Here is a 15431-nt window from a genome sequence, read left to right on the forward strand (position 1 = left end):
TAAAAAACAGCATTACAAAGATTTATAAAAATATCATTACAAGCACAGGAGGACCAAATTTGTTATTTATTGTTAATTTCCTACTGCATAATAACCCAAAATGCAAACTGACTGCAACAAAATTAAGCAGAAAATTAAATGGCCCTGGGTCATTGTAGGCACAGAATTCATTCTCTTGGCTGATCCATAGTTATGTTCTTTCTAATTTACTGAGCATGCATCGATGAACCTTGAGTCAGCTTGGTGACACGCGTACAATCAGCAATCAAAAAACGAAGCAATTTGCTGAAGAATGTCTCATTTACCCAGGCAGGCTGCATATCTGAACAGCAACGCACTACCTCCATCAATAATGAATACACCTCCAGCCTGGCAGATGGGCAATACATGCTCTGTCCTTGTCTCCCACTTCTCAGCTCTAGCCTCAGATTCCACCAACATTCTTTCACAGAGAGAAGTGACAGAACAAGCCAGGAGAGGGCCCAGACTCCTCCTGTTTTGCAGGCCTGTGCCTGGCTCCTCATCTTGGTTTGAACTGAAAACACCCATAGGAAGAGGCTATCCTTTAGCGGCCATGGCAAGTGCCCCATGGATGATACCACCAACTACCACAAATACCAGGGAGGGACCCAGAGACAGAGGGAGAGAAAAGAAGGCAGCGGGGCTTGGCTCGAAGGCCACACCTCAGAGCACTCAGGTGCCCTTAGATGTTACGTTACTATATTATATATATTTATATATTATAATATGATGTTATTATATAACATCGGTAGCTTGATAAGAAGTCTTTGTCCAGCAGAATTCTGTGGTGACTTCATTGAATCTGCTCACCGTGATTACTAGCCAGCTGTCATTGCCAGCAGACTCAGGCTATCTGCTGAGTTTGTTTTTAACCTGGGTACCACCGTTTCTCTGCTTCAGCTAGGTGGATATGAGCCAAGGCCCTCTTTCAACAGAGACCTGGAAACTGGTGGGGAATTCCAATCGTTTGGGAAAGTGTGTGGGCAGCGGCACATATGTAAATACTTTTATATAACACAGACTCGTATGTAACACATGGTATAGATACATGTAGCATATGCATATATTCGTGTATTGTATATATTATATATGTATACACATCTTATAGATCGCTATATATGTAATTTATGTGATGTTTTCTATCTGTCTAGCTATTTAAAACTTGATGTATCTTTTTAACTTTAATATTTTTTGGTATATATGGATGGAATATATATACATTTTTTCGAGAATACCATTAGTTATAAGGAAAGTAGCACCCCTATTTTCTGGATAGAGAAGGGTTTCATCTGTTTCTGAAAGGCATTTCACTGGTCTCAGTTGTGAGAACTTTCAAGGCTGATACAGGGCTTCAGAGAGCAGCCAAGACCACAGGGAGACAAAGGCCATGTAGTACACATGTGTTTCAGACCCTTAGTAAAGATCCAGTCGTCACCAACCGGTACAGGAGCAGTCAGAAGTTCTGGGCCCAGTACCACATCCTGCAGTATAAAAAGGACTCAGTTCTTCCAAAGTAGTCAAAACAATTGAGAACTCAGAGAAGAGGCCTGTGTGGTGGGCTGGGCTGCACTCGTGAGAGCTGAGACCTTACTCCTGTGGCTTTCTGGCCATAAATGCACTGATTTTTGAAGCTCCTCACAAGCTCTGCCATGCCCCAGCGTTGGAAGGTAAAGCAGAACTCAATGACTTCAACACAAAATGTTTGAGATGTGAACTTTGAACTTTTTGTGACATGAATGAGGTTTTTGGTAAGAAACTCATGTAAGTTCCACCACTTAGGACTCATAATATATTTAACTTTCAGCTTTTTTTTTTCTGTGTGTTTCTATGCTTTTCATAACATAGGACACTAAACATATTCCAGAAGTATTTTTATGTAACTGCTACATAGCACCATCATTATATTTTATTAGATATCCATTAAAGGCTTGAGTTACTAGAGGATAGCCTAGTATAATACACCCAAGTCACTTCCAATTCAAAGGAAAACAAATGTTTTATCAGGCCCATGAATACCTGCCCTCCTCTGAGCAGTATCTCATAGACAGAGCAAGCAGCTCTCAGGGAGTTGGGGGACAGGGAAGTGAGGCGATTGGAAGTGCTTGGAGCAAGTCTCCATGGGCATGGTGACCTTAGTGGTACATGTCAGGATCCCAGCAACACACCTCTGCTCATGGCTGCTTGGCTGGGTCACTGAATGACAGACCGACTGCCAGCCAGGACACATGGACCCTTGTGACACAGTCTTCCCTACTTCAATTTTTTATGCACTTTTCAACTCCACCCTGTCTGGACTTGTGACTAGTACAGTTGCCAGCAGCGTCCCTTATAAAGTTCAACCATCAATAACATTGTCAGAGACATAATAATTTTTAAGCTAAGGGCTGGAGTCTGCCTATACTGTATCCTGTGAATTCTCAGCCTGACTTGTCTGTCATCACTGGAGGACTTCACAAGCCCCTCAAACTTCTCCAAACTAAAAATCTGTACATTTGGGGGGAAAGACTAAAGAAGTAATCTATCAATGGCAGACTGAAAGGGAAATACATTTGGCCTCTTTCAAGGCAAAGTTTACAAGGGACATCATGAAGTGTCCTGAGGAACTCTAACCCATGCCTGGGTACTATGCTGACCACCAGGGGCTGCTGACAAACCCCTACTTCTTCCATGTGGAAGCAATGCAGAGCATCTGAGGAGAAAAGGTGGGATTTAAAGGGCCAGAGAGACGTCTCAACAGATAAAGGTGATGCTGCTGCGCCTGTCAATCTGAGCTCTATCCCCAGGAGTCAAGTAGTAGAGGAAGAGACCTACTCTCTCAGGCTGTCCTCTGACCTCCACACGTACGTGCACACACAAAGAAATGAACATATTTTAAAAAACTTAAAACATAAAGAATTTAAGTTCAGTTATGTTATAGCCTCAGCTAAGATAAAAATAAAATAAAAAAGAGCTTTCATTCATTAAAAGGAGCTAATCACCAAGGAAACTAATGGCATGTTTCCCTAAACTCTGACCCATCTGAAAAGTTAGCATCTTCAGGTCTGGGCAGGGGTATCAGAAGGAATACGCATGTCACAGTAACGTGTTGTGATAGTCCACTTTGCATGGGAAAAGCAGGCAGTCTCAAGTAAGAGCCAACCCAATGGAGAGAATGCCACAGTATCAGTAAACTAGCTTTCACCTGCACAGTTCTAAACATGAATGCTTTTATTGTTTCTTTGGAGCAAGCAGTTCTGAAACTTGCACAAGGGGAAATAGATGCAGAGATAAGAGCCGGCCAGCGTGACAGAGGCTGCCCAAGGCTGGCCCTTTAGGACAGTGAGCAGTGAAGCTTCCCTTATAACCCACCGTCCCTCCAGATCTCTGCATTTCCTGTCTTCTTCAGTTAACTCTCTTCCCATCTCTATTTCTGTGTCTCCCTCTCCCTTCCCTCGGTCCCTCTCCCTTCCTGTCTGTCTCTTTTTTCTTCTGATTAAACAGGGACAAACAGGTTTCGTTTCCTTGATTCAGGCAGAAGGAGTCAACACATCACTAGTGTTAGAGAAAAGGCATCAAAGACAGGAGAATGGGTGCCAGCTTCAGACTGCATAGGAAGGACCACGGTGCTCTGGAGACTAGGCAGGAAGCATGGACTCAGAGCTTCTGCAGCCCATAGGAGTCTCCCTGGGAAACCAGGAGCCTTTCCTCTTGCCACAGAGGCCACTGCCACCAGGCTGGAACCTGGCTGGCTCCCGGGAGCAGCATCCAACAGCCCTGGGCAATTGCTGCCTCCAGGTAAGCGGACTGGCCAGGTGTTCCTTAGTGCTGGCCCATTTCTAATTTGCAAGGCCCAGAGAAGGGCTTACTAGAGCTCAGGAGCACAGGTGTCCCCAACGGGCGCTGGCAGATCTTCCTTCAGCAAGCAACTCTCCCCATGGTGCCTCACGTCACAGCCAAGTGTCTTTTCCAGAACTTTCTCATGCTGAGTGAGCCTAGATTTATTAAATCAAAATGGAAAACCAGATGCCAGTCAGAAAGCACAAATGCCTTTCTTTTCAAGTTAGTCAAGCAGTATGGCTATCAGAGACTGCTAAGCACATGGCATGCAAAGCCTCCTGCAGGCAGGAGAGACGGTCAGCAGAAATCAGCCTGTTACTCGGCCTGCACTATTCTTTCACAAGCTTTGAGAAATGTCTCCTGCAATTAAAAAAAACACTGTACACTAACTTTTGTGTTTGTTTTCAAGGCAAATGCCCTCCCCGCTCTTGAAACTGCCTTGCTATCTCTCTGTGCGGTGATACGCCACAAGGATCCTTGAGGACCTGGTCTATAGCAAGAAATGGAAGAGTACAAGTTACCTTTTACACAGCTCATTATAGGTGAGGCGTTTTCGAGGTGAACTGTTAAGCCTCCTGAGACTGTGAGACCCTGCCTTGCCCACCATTTCACTGGGCAGCCTGGCTCAGAGTCCAGCACAGAGCTAGCACCCAATGCCTATTTGTCAGGGAGACCTGCTTTATCATCTCCATTTCACAGAAGAGAAGACTGAGGCCAAGAGCAGAGTCACAAAGCATGTGTAGCCTGCCCAAGGCTGCATCCAACCAACAGCAGAGCTGAGCTCTGAGGTCACTGATGACAATATCTGCCTTCTGCTATTCCTGCTCTAAGAACTCCGTAAACATAATGCAGTGGCAACATGATCCAAATGTCTGACAGACAACACAAGGTGCCCCTTATGTTTGGCCACAATATAAACTAGCCCTTTGCAATAGCATGAAACCAAGACAACTTCTTCAGAACAGAACTACTGCAGCACAATTAAATTCTGGCTATGCAGTTGCACACATGTGCCCAGCGGTTTTCTTTCTTGCTGGTGAAGCTGCTCCAGGGATACTTGGGACAAGCTACTTAAATAACTCAGCAGTACTTGCTCTGAAGACAGTTAAGTAAATGTGTGTGTGTGTGTGTGTGTGTGTGTGTGTGTGTGTGTGTGTGTGTGTGTGTGTGATTGTAGGGGTGGAATGGGGTGGGTCTAAGATGATAACCTATCAAACATGCCTAGGTCACAGACCTTTTTAATAAAACACATTATTTTGTGAGAGGCATGCCTTTTCATCTGTCCACCGAAGGTTTTAATTTTTTGCAAATTTGTCGTATCACTGCGAATTATGCTGTGCTTTTCAAAAGGAATGCTCCAAAAGAAAGGCCAGCAATATGCAAATCTTTGTATCTAGGCAGAGACCTTCCAGGTTTGCGTAACGATTTTGACAAAGCAGGTTGGGAGAACATCAAAACTTCCGAGCCCTTCTATTTCATCCCTGACTCTTTTCATCTTATCAAAAATTAGCTGCCAATCTGCAGGTTTTTTCACGATTACTTCCCAGAGCTTTGCTGGTGCAAATAACAATGAAAAACAAGATTTAAACAGGAGCATAGGAATCCAATTTAGCGTTCACCACGCCCCTCCTCCCACAGCCAGCCCAGTGCGGAAGGCTCCAGTGGTGTGTTCTGTGAACCTTCTTCTCCAGGGCAGATCACTCAGATGTGCAACCCTGGCTGTGCATTTTTTCCCTCTGTGGGCAGAAACTGATATGCAAAAGGAGAAGGGTCGAAGGGAAATGAGGAAGCCCTTCACAAATACAGCAAGGGGCTGAGGGGATGCCTCTGTCAGTCAAGTGCTTGCCAGGCAAGCATGAGGACCTGAGTTTAATCCCAGAAACCCTCAGAGAAAGCCTAGCTTGGTAACTGTGATTCCAGTGCTGGGAGGTGGGGACATAGGGTCTGTGAGGCTAGATGGCCAAGCCATAGAGCCAGTCAGGGACAGACTCTGGAAACATGGCGGGAGAGACTGAGAGAGAGTCTCCATTTTGAACTCTGGCCTTCACACACAGGGGCGCATACATATATGAATATGCGCGCGCACACACATACACACACACACACCCCTTACAGAAAGAGAGAGAGGGAGAGAGAGAGAGAGAGAGAGAGAGAGAGAGAGAGAGAGAGAGAAAATAAAATAAAGAACGCTTCCTAGTAGCAAAAAGCCATGACTGAGCACCTGTTCTGTGACTTTCCACCATTTTCTATTACACTTGTAATCTCAGGACTTTCAAAGAGGCACACGAGTTTGGGAGCATTTAGGCTACATATGAATCTATGAGTTTCAGGTTAGCCTGGGCAATAGGGTGAACCCCCAGGCTAGAGGAAGAGAGAGAAAAGATGGTAGATCGTACACAAGAAAGACTATTTTAAAAATGTAGACAATGGAATTGGGGACAAGAGGTCCACAAATGTCCTGACATGACAGTGTTCCCTTGGTGCCCCCCCCCCCCCCACTCAGGCAAGCCATGTTCACACGACAAAACTGGGTTTCCTGTCTATCCAACACATGGGCCACTTACTCACAGCAATGGAGGAGAGACATGCAGCCACACTTAACATGCCTTTTGATTTGGACCATCAACCCTGGCCCCTGCTTAACTAGCTTCCTCAGATGTAAATGGCTTTCCCCACTTCACCACTTAAGGGAAAAGAGAGTAAGTTTAGAAACATTTTCTTCTCCTACTGTGGAAGGAGCATGGCCAGGAGTAGTGTGAGAGAAGGGAAATGCAGCACCAAGGAGATTTTTATCTTTAAAATACAGCAACGGCTTCCACAAGACTGATTCACACAGATAATTCCCAAAGTGCTGACAGTTTGTAATTGCTATAAAGAGACAGCAGAGCCCTGTTCTCCCAAGTTCCTACTTGTTTATTTTAAAAGAGGTAAGTACAAACTTACAACATTTTTATCTTTTTTATTTGGTAAGGGAATGTGGTGCTACAACAAATATAATATTTCATCGTGACTTTTGGCAGTGAAATTGTATAGATATGCAAGTAAATCCTACCAAATGGACACTTGAATATCTAACTTTAGACTGTATCTGACGGAGGGAAACACTTGTATACCCATAACATTAAGAACGATGGACCTCTGATGCTGGTGTTTCGGCAGTGCTACTCTACTTTGGTTAAAAGGGGCTTGGGTCAGTTTATTTGGCTTTATTTTATCTAGGCCTAAAAAATGTCAAACCATGAAGATCTTCATTGTCCAAGAGTCCTTACATGTAGACTTACCAAATGTAACTGAAAAGGCACTCACCCCTGGCTCATTCACTAATGACATTGGAATGTACTTCCTAGATGCCAGCATACGTTGCTTTTCATTTTACTTATCTCAACAAAATGGGACACTGTTCATGTTCCAGGTCAGGACCATCAGTGAACTCTTTGTGACACACACCGGTCTTTTACTCTTTGAGACACAAAAGGGTCATCTGGCACACCCCAGACATAATAAGGAGCATCTAGTCTTTGCTCCAAAGGGGAGGACAAAGTACTGATGTCCTGCTTGCTGTCACTCAATTATGGCAGGCCACATGGACTCTGCGGCCATTTTCCCTAAAGTACTGGAATTGATGATAGTTTTATTGACAGCACCTGCAAATCCATCAGCCATCATCTCTTCAAGTGAAGCCACTTTTTCATAAAAATTATTAAAATATTAATAAATGATTTGTTCTCATTTTAGAACTATGTGCACAATATAGTAACTCAGATTCAAAAATTGAGTTCCCTAAATCACATCATAGTTTTTTTTTTAAAGGCTTTGGTGCTTTGGAAAGTTACCTTGCTCATCCAGCTTCTGGTGGGGTAAGTAAGCAAGACACTTGTCATGTCAGCAGAGGGAAAACCAGGTATTTGGTAACAACTACAGGCAATAAACTGAACAATGACAGAAAAAAACCCACCACTTTACCATCGGCACTGGCTTCCTAGTGAGAGCCTAAGGAATGTCTACATTTTTTTTTTTTTTTTTTAAATTTCATTGTACTATGTCTCAGTAGCAATGTCCCCTGACCCAGACCAGGGAGCATCCTCAAGACATTCACACCAACACCACACATCAGGAACAAGATTGCGTCCCATGTGTAACATGCTCACCCAACCCAGGCTATATGGATGGATTTTTTTTTTTTCAAGACAGTTTCTTTGTGTAGTTTTGGTGTCTGTTCTGGATCTCGATCTGTAGACCAGGCTGGCCTTAAACTCACAGAGACCCACCGGCCTAGGCCTCTTGAGTGCTGGGATTAAAGGCATGCGTCACTACTGCCCGGCTTGGATGGATTTTATAATCCTTCACCTTTAGCCTACCAGGTCCTCATGCAAACCCAGAAGGGTCATCAGCTGAACCTCACGGAACCGTACAGCTTCCTCATTTGTATAGTTACAGAAATCGGCGTGTCTATTTATAATCGGGCAGAAAAAGCCCTGGCCCTTTGGAGAGCCAAACATAGGGAAACTTCGTTTTAATGCCTGCTCGGATTGTTCTGCAGCCTTCCAAGAGACAGGGACAATGAATTTTCAATATTCTGTCTTTTTCCGAAAAGTTCATTACTTTGAAAAAAATATAAACTCTTAATAAACGTGAAAATCCTTCAAACTCAGTCAAACATATATACAACCTCATGGTGAAAAAGAGCTAGAACTTTCCAAACCATGGTTTAAAAAGTAAGTAACAGACAACCTCTGCTTTAAGGACTTGAGATAATTAGCAGCTGGTTTTCATTTGATGAAGTAAGATACAAAGTTTTCCTGTTTTTACAACAGATCTTTCTGAATATCACTTTAATTTTCTACTCTACACAAAACTCAGCACAAACAAGGGAGAAAAGGTCACTTTTTTTTCCAGACTAAAAGTGAGGCTCACACTAGGGGGTCAATGGCTTTCTCTAGTTTCCATTAAGAGCCCTGGGGCACATTTCAGAGAGCCTCAGGTAAGCTTAGAAAAGGTCAGCCCCTCACACTCACATCTCTTAAAGTTGCTAAATTAAACATTTCCCCCATTAGGTTGAAGGAACTATCTTAGGGAATTCTTTGTGCTCCAAATCTACCAGTGAAAACGTGATACAACAGAAAATATCAAATCCTGCTTAGTGGCTTTTCACTGAATGCCTAGCTTTGGCAAAAGTTTACTCCAAACTACATTGTTCATCTTCCAACAGTTTGAGCATTCGTAACAGAAAATGACATAAAGTATAGAATCAGTGTCTAGCGTGCTCACACACACACACACACACACACACACACACACACACACCTACTTGATACATATAAAGACTTTGAAGAACACTCTTCGGTAATTGATTGTTTCAATAGTTTAGTCAAATTATTATATACCACAGGAAAAATAGAAAGAACGAGAAGGGGAAGAGAACGTGGGAAAGAAAGGAAAAGAGACTCCAGCTGGAGACAGTGCCCGGTTTCTCTTCAGACTCTGTAATCCGTTACATCTAACTCTCCACCCATCATCTTAAACTTCTGTTTTGAAAATGGCGGCAAGTGTCAGATTTGCTGCAGAGGTGAGCTGCTTCCCGAAGAAAAATGTATCACTGCACACTCGACGGAGGAAATATGAAGAAAGCTCTTTTGCTCTAATTAGGGCCCATTTTAAGCAATTCATTAAGCCGCGGCCTCATGCCACAAGCCGTCAGGAGGTGGAGCATAGGGCTAACTTGAGAGCAGAACACACAGATGGAGCCTAATGATGCTTTCCATCACCCCAAGACAGAGAGCTGGGCCGGGGTGCCAGGGAGGGGCTCCGGATGAAGGCTGCTCACCAAAAACCCCAGCGGGAGATGGAAAGAACACCAGCTAGTTCAAGCCAAGCAAGCACTAGGAGAAGCCAAACCACGTGACACTCACCAACAAGCTTGAGCCTCCCCAAGGCCAAGTAAGAGCTGCCTGTCTCCCACACAAATCCAGACTTGGTCTGAGTGCCCTCTGAGTAGCCACTTGGGAAGGACCCTGGTCCCTGGCTGGGCCTCAGATCCCTCTTCCTCTTCTTCCAAGCTCCCCCTGCTGCCTTCACACACCACTGGGGCTCGGAGAAAGGTGGAACCAGCCGCCAAGTATGCAAAGGAGAAGGGAAGCTGGTTCTCTCTCAGGGAAGCACACACAGGAAGGGACCTATGCTTCCTGTCCTAACCAAAATGAGTTCAGAAATCATTCGGATGTCTGATTTGTCAGACATCGGGTGGAAAGGGGGTGTTCTTTTAGTCAACAGGAATTGTGACTTCCCCCAGCAAGACATAGCCATGGGAGAAAAGCAGCGGGCCAGGGCTGCAAAGATCAATGGCCTACGTGCCAGAGACTTGGACTTTCCGACATGACATTTTTTTTTTTTTTTAAATAGTTGATCACCAATGGCTGAAGACATACTGGCATCCACTTATTTACCACAGCCAAATATGAAAATGGGAAAATGCCAATGAAAATAACTTGCCAGTTGTCTTTAGATTGTGCCTCAGCCACCTGTGTCCCTTGGCGACTTTCTCACGAAGCATCAGTAGGATAGCCCAAAACCAGGGCAAACATCCATTTCTTCCCTTAGAAAGTTTTTGCAAACCATGTTTTGTTAGCTGGTATAGTGCACTTATAACACGTAGTACTGTATGCAAAAATGCTTACACATGTCTTAAAAATAATTGTTATATTGTCATCCAGCAGCTAAAGGCTACATCAAACAAACACTATCAAAGAGATGGCACCGACAGAAACATATGTATTCCAGCAACGGGACAAAGTAACATGTTTTAAACTGAAAGGGATGTGAAGAAGCAGTGGGTTACAGGAAGAACACCAGCGTGAGCATCGGATCAGCATCACAGGGAAATAGTTTTGTTACTGTTAATATGGTTTTATTTAGACCCAAGACTCTAACAAAACCCCACTTCCCCAAAGTTTCTCATCTGTGTTGTGTGTGTGTGTGTATGTGTGTGTGTGTGTGTGTGTGTGTGTGTGTGTGTTTAATGCTAATTCTCTGACACTCAACGATTCTAAAACGTCTACAAAAAATACATGTGCCTTTTTTTGAGCAGAAACCAAGATCTCTTTCAAGATGTGAAATGGATTTCTGTTTCTCTCCCTGTATCCCCAGGGGTGATCACTTGTTGCATTGACATTTCATGTGTTTTCCTGTAAAATGCAATGCTCACACAGTGAACCTATGAAACAATGCAACCTGAGAGAGGTACAAAAAAGAACAGTCTTGTTCCTACGTGTCTAGTCAGAGCACGAGCTTCAGCTAAAAGGAGGAACCACAATATTCCTGAATATTTGCCAGTCTTAAAAACAGGCATGGGAAGCTAACTGTTCCCAAGGAATCCAGAGGCTCCTGGTTTGCCTCCTGAGGCTGAATCCACTTCCATCATTCTTAGAACACAGCAAGTACCACCAATTTTATAGAGAGATTGTTTTGAAATGTCAAATATTAGTGAGGACAAACCGCTATCACACTAGTCTTGACGAATCTTGACTAACCTCAGTAGCAGTCCATGAATGTGCAAAATTTGGTAACCACTCGAAATTACCTAATATTATAAAACTAACATTATCCATGCCCAAATTTGCCACGATAAAGAAACCATTTTTGTTTTAGATTGAAAAAGTAAAAAATAAATAAGATGAAGGAACTGTCTCTCTCATGTTAGGTGTGTGTAATGTTGTAACTTCTTTCATTGATGCTTTCAAGCCTGTGTGATTCCACACAATGTGTGTGATGTGGGCATGTGCAGGCAAGTGTACATATGTACACCTGTAATTTATTTCCTTTATATATTAATATAAGTAATCCTGATTTGTCACACACATGCACACATACATACACTCGCATGTGCGCGCCCCTGCACGCATGCACGCGCACATGATCCACCTCAAATTTCAGAAGTTCTGACATTCTCATGAACAATGTGATGTTATATTAACTAAATATGAAACACACAAATTCAAATAAAGGAAAAAACTTCCTCAAACCAAAGAAACATTATCCTTATACTCAGCATCTAGTGAAGTAGAAAAAACACAAGGGGCCTATGGCTCTTTAGATCTTTGTTTGGTCAATAAATTCACTGTGATCTTAAGTTTTCAACCAGGGAAAGGCTTCGAGAAAAACCACCATTTGCTTTCTCTTTAGGACACAGTACACAAACTTCTCAAAAGAGTCAAACAGCCCACTCCCACACTCTTATAAGCAACCAGTGTCTGCATGTGAGGCCACCTCATCGTAGCTATTATTACTACGATGCTCCTAAATTGGGGGGGGTACTTGGGGTTTGGACCAATTCATTGCTTAAAACACCAATAAATTTAACAAACAAGTTCTCTGGACTTTTTTTTTTTTAACTCTAGGTTTCAGTTATCACCATTAACAAAAAAACCAAAGCTATTAGACTTAAAACATTTTGGCCATCAGCTCTGGTGGATTGTAAGCCTGGGAAGCACATTTTTTTTTTTTTCTAAGATAAAGAGGAGCAAGCATGTATATTTGTGGGAAAATATATAAAATTACACGTTTTTATAAAAACAATTTGTATAGTCTGTAAAATACTCCACTGTCATTTATATGGATGTCTCCACTTTACATCCTCAACATGTTCTGTGCATTACAGGGTGCAGATCCAATGTAAGCAGATGAATCTTTTGTCATGGATATTTGTCCCCATTTAAATTTTGAGTCACATCCCAAATAATCTGATTTGTCACTGAAACCATTTTGACGCATGCTACCATAATATGAATGATGTTTAAATTTTTACTTTAAAAATCTCATAGAAAAAAAATTGAATGAATTCAATTAATCTCATAGAACAAATACGTCAAACAAAGAAACTAACGCAGGCTCTGGGATTTTCTTACAGATTTCATCCCCCTCTGCATTCATAACCAAAAGGAATTAATCGTTGAAGCATTTCAATGTCTATGAAAAATATTATAAATTTTACGCATTTTCAACATTTTAAATTTTCTTCTACAGGTAGGTTGGACCAGCAAAGAGCTATTTCCCTAACACCACTTTGGTTCCGGAAGTTTCAAACAAGGCAGCTCAAAGATGGAATACGTTGTCTGCAGCAGGGAGAGAAATTATGCGTGGGTAACTTGAGCAAACCTCACGTTAAAATTCACTCTGTGTGGGCTCTAGCCCAAGAGAAAATGGAAACTGCTTCTGGCTCAGACCTTTTGAATTGGTACCTCTTTGGGTCACGAGATGTCATATCCTGAGTTTCCAAATTAGAAGGAAATCAAAGGCTCATAAAATTCCTTGGGAATCACTAGGGATGCTTGACAATTTTTAAAAAACACACTTCAAATAAACTGCAAGCGTCCTGGTGCCTATTTGATAACAGGGTCTCCCTGTGATAGTTACATGACCTGGGGATCACACACTGCGATGAGCAAAGTACGTTTTCAATACCCAGATCATTTGTTTTGCACAAAGCAAACTCAGACTGGATCTTACCAGTAAAGCAAATAGCTCTCGCACCAAAAATAAGGAAAGTCTTTACCCACGACGTTGGAAATGCTTGTTTCTGTGATCTCCCTAGATCTGTCCACATAAGCCTAAACATGAACAGGGCATACTCTTAGTGGGACTCCAGGCTATTCAGAAGTGCCTCAGGCTGGCCTGATCTCTCACCTGCTTTCCCCAGCCTAGAAAGGCGGAGGGAGGCTTTAGTTAAAGCTCTCAGTCCTCAGAAAGGAAGAGATAGACTTGAACGACACGGACACTATGGATTTCGAATGACTTCCTTTCTTTCTTACTTCTAATTAAAAAAAAAAAAAAAAAATCCACCGTTACCCCAAGTTTTCCTACTGAAATTCAATTTGAAAACACTCACGTGGATTTTTGCGCCGCGCTTTGGGGGGCCAAGACTGATCCTGGGGCGCGAAGAGCAGCCGGGGATCTGGGGCTCCTGCACCCCGCGGGACCTACTTGGTCTCCGCCTGCCACGGCCGAGTGTCCCGGGATGGGCTGCACTGCGCCGGGCTGCCGCTGTCGCCGGCCGGGGCGCGGCCGCGCAAGCACTTGTTAGAGTGCCCTGCTAAGTTGGCCGCGGAGCAATTCCCAGCTTTCTTTCACAATGACTTCCTCAAGTTGCTCACTCGCATTGTTCCCCATTTCTCGCCACACTCCCCGCCCCCCGCGGCTCCGACCCGGCTTGGAGCCCCGGGCAGCCCGGCCGTCCCGCGCTACAGCGCCGCCCGCGGGCAGCGCACCTGGCCGGGGCTCACCGCGCCGCCACCTGCGGCCGCCCGGAGCGCGCGCCCCTCGTCCCGCACGGTGGAAACTTTGGGGTGGCACACGCGACCCGCCTCCCGCTCGGCTGGTCCCGTAGCCCACCCGGCCTGCGCGTACACCTCGCGGCTTCGTGACACCGGCAGGGACGAGGAGCCGGGCAGATAGTGAAGGAGAGAGGAGAGAGAGAGAGGCGCCGTCCCGTCACCGCGCCCGCCACCGGGGTCCCGCAGCAGATCGCAACTCCGCGACCTGCCGGGCCGCGCGCACAAAGTTTGCAGCCGCGCGGGGTTCGGGCTCGGCCGCCGAGGGTCGCCGGGCCGCGGCGGGCACCGGCCGTACCTGCTGGCGCCGCCGGCGGCTGCAGCCCGCTCGCCCGCGCCGGGCCCGCTCGGCGCGCCGCCGCCACCCCCGCGCGCAGCGCGCCCGGGCCCTCCCCTCGCCGCCAAGCTTCCTCATTCCAGCGCAGCATCGCGCCGCTGCCCCGCGCGGGATGCCGCGGCCGGAGCTTTGCCCGCGGGTTAGCCGGGCTCAGCCGCGCCACTGCGGGACCCGCGCTCCAGCCGCAGAGGTGCGGCACGTGCGGTCCCGCGGGGAGGGGGAGGGGCCTCCCGGCCGCAGCGCCACGCGCGGGACAGCCGGGCAGTCGCGACACAGGCGCGCTCGCCCAGTCGAGGGACTCGAGGGACACGGGACACTGTAAGGCACTTTTTTTTTTTCCTGGTGTCTAGGAGCACCCGCTGCCTGTGCAGAGCCAAGTTCCTGGAACTGGGACCCCCCCCCCCCGGGGCTCCCACGTTCGGGCTCAGACCCCAAAGTACTAATGCCCACCCTAAGGGGTGGGAAAAGTTGATCCTGTGCGAGTGAGGGGAAGGTGCAGTTCATTTTCCCAGACAACCAATGGAATACCTCTCGCGTCTCTTCCCTCCCACCTGCTCACAGCAGAAGTTAGGATGGCGCCTTCCATCCTGGCCTGCGTGCACGCGCCAGCGTGGAAGGAGTCTGCGGGCAGAGGTTGGAGCGAGATTATCCTGCACCGCGCTCCACGACAGGCGCCTCAGACCTCTTCCGGGCGTGTCAGGCACGGAGTGCCTGCGTAGAAAACAGGACTGCAGCCTCTGACAAGGCACCCTTCACACTCAAAGAGCCCATCTTCGTTCTGATTAGCTGGGCCACACCCGAAGGGGGCCAGGCAATCCTTAACCCTGAGCACAGAGGGAGGAACTTGAATTCCATAGACGTAGCTGTGTCCCTGCTGGGGGGTCCTTGCCTCACCACGTTTCAAAGCCGCTTAGTAAAACACAAAACAAAACTCT

The 15431-nt window shown here is 45.7% G+C and overlaps 1 protein-coding gene across 10 annotated transcripts in view; it reads right to left on the reverse strand.

Moving 5' to 3' along the window:
- Window positions 1–15053, reverse strand: part of Ikzf1 (IKAROS family zinc finger 1) — a 94238-nt gene extending 79185 nt beyond the window's left edge. For 8 of the 10 annotated variants that reach the window (XM_036201229.1, XM_036201224.1, XM_036201234.1 and 5 more), the window contains exon 1: window positions 13718–14450. The gene's annotated coding sequence lies outside the window, so the exon portion shown is untranslated. The other 2 variants (XM_036201227.1, XM_036201225.1) reach the window with 2 other exon arrangements.
- Between the last annotated feature and the right edge of the window lie 378 nt (window positions 15054–15431).

Source organism: Onychomys torridus, chromosome 10 (genome assembly GCF_903995425.1).
Source record: "Onychomys torridus chromosome 10, mOncTor1.1, whole genome shotgun sequence".
Lineage (NCBI taxonomy): Eukaryota > Metazoa > Chordata > Mammalia > Rodentia > Cricetidae > Onychomys > Onychomys torridus.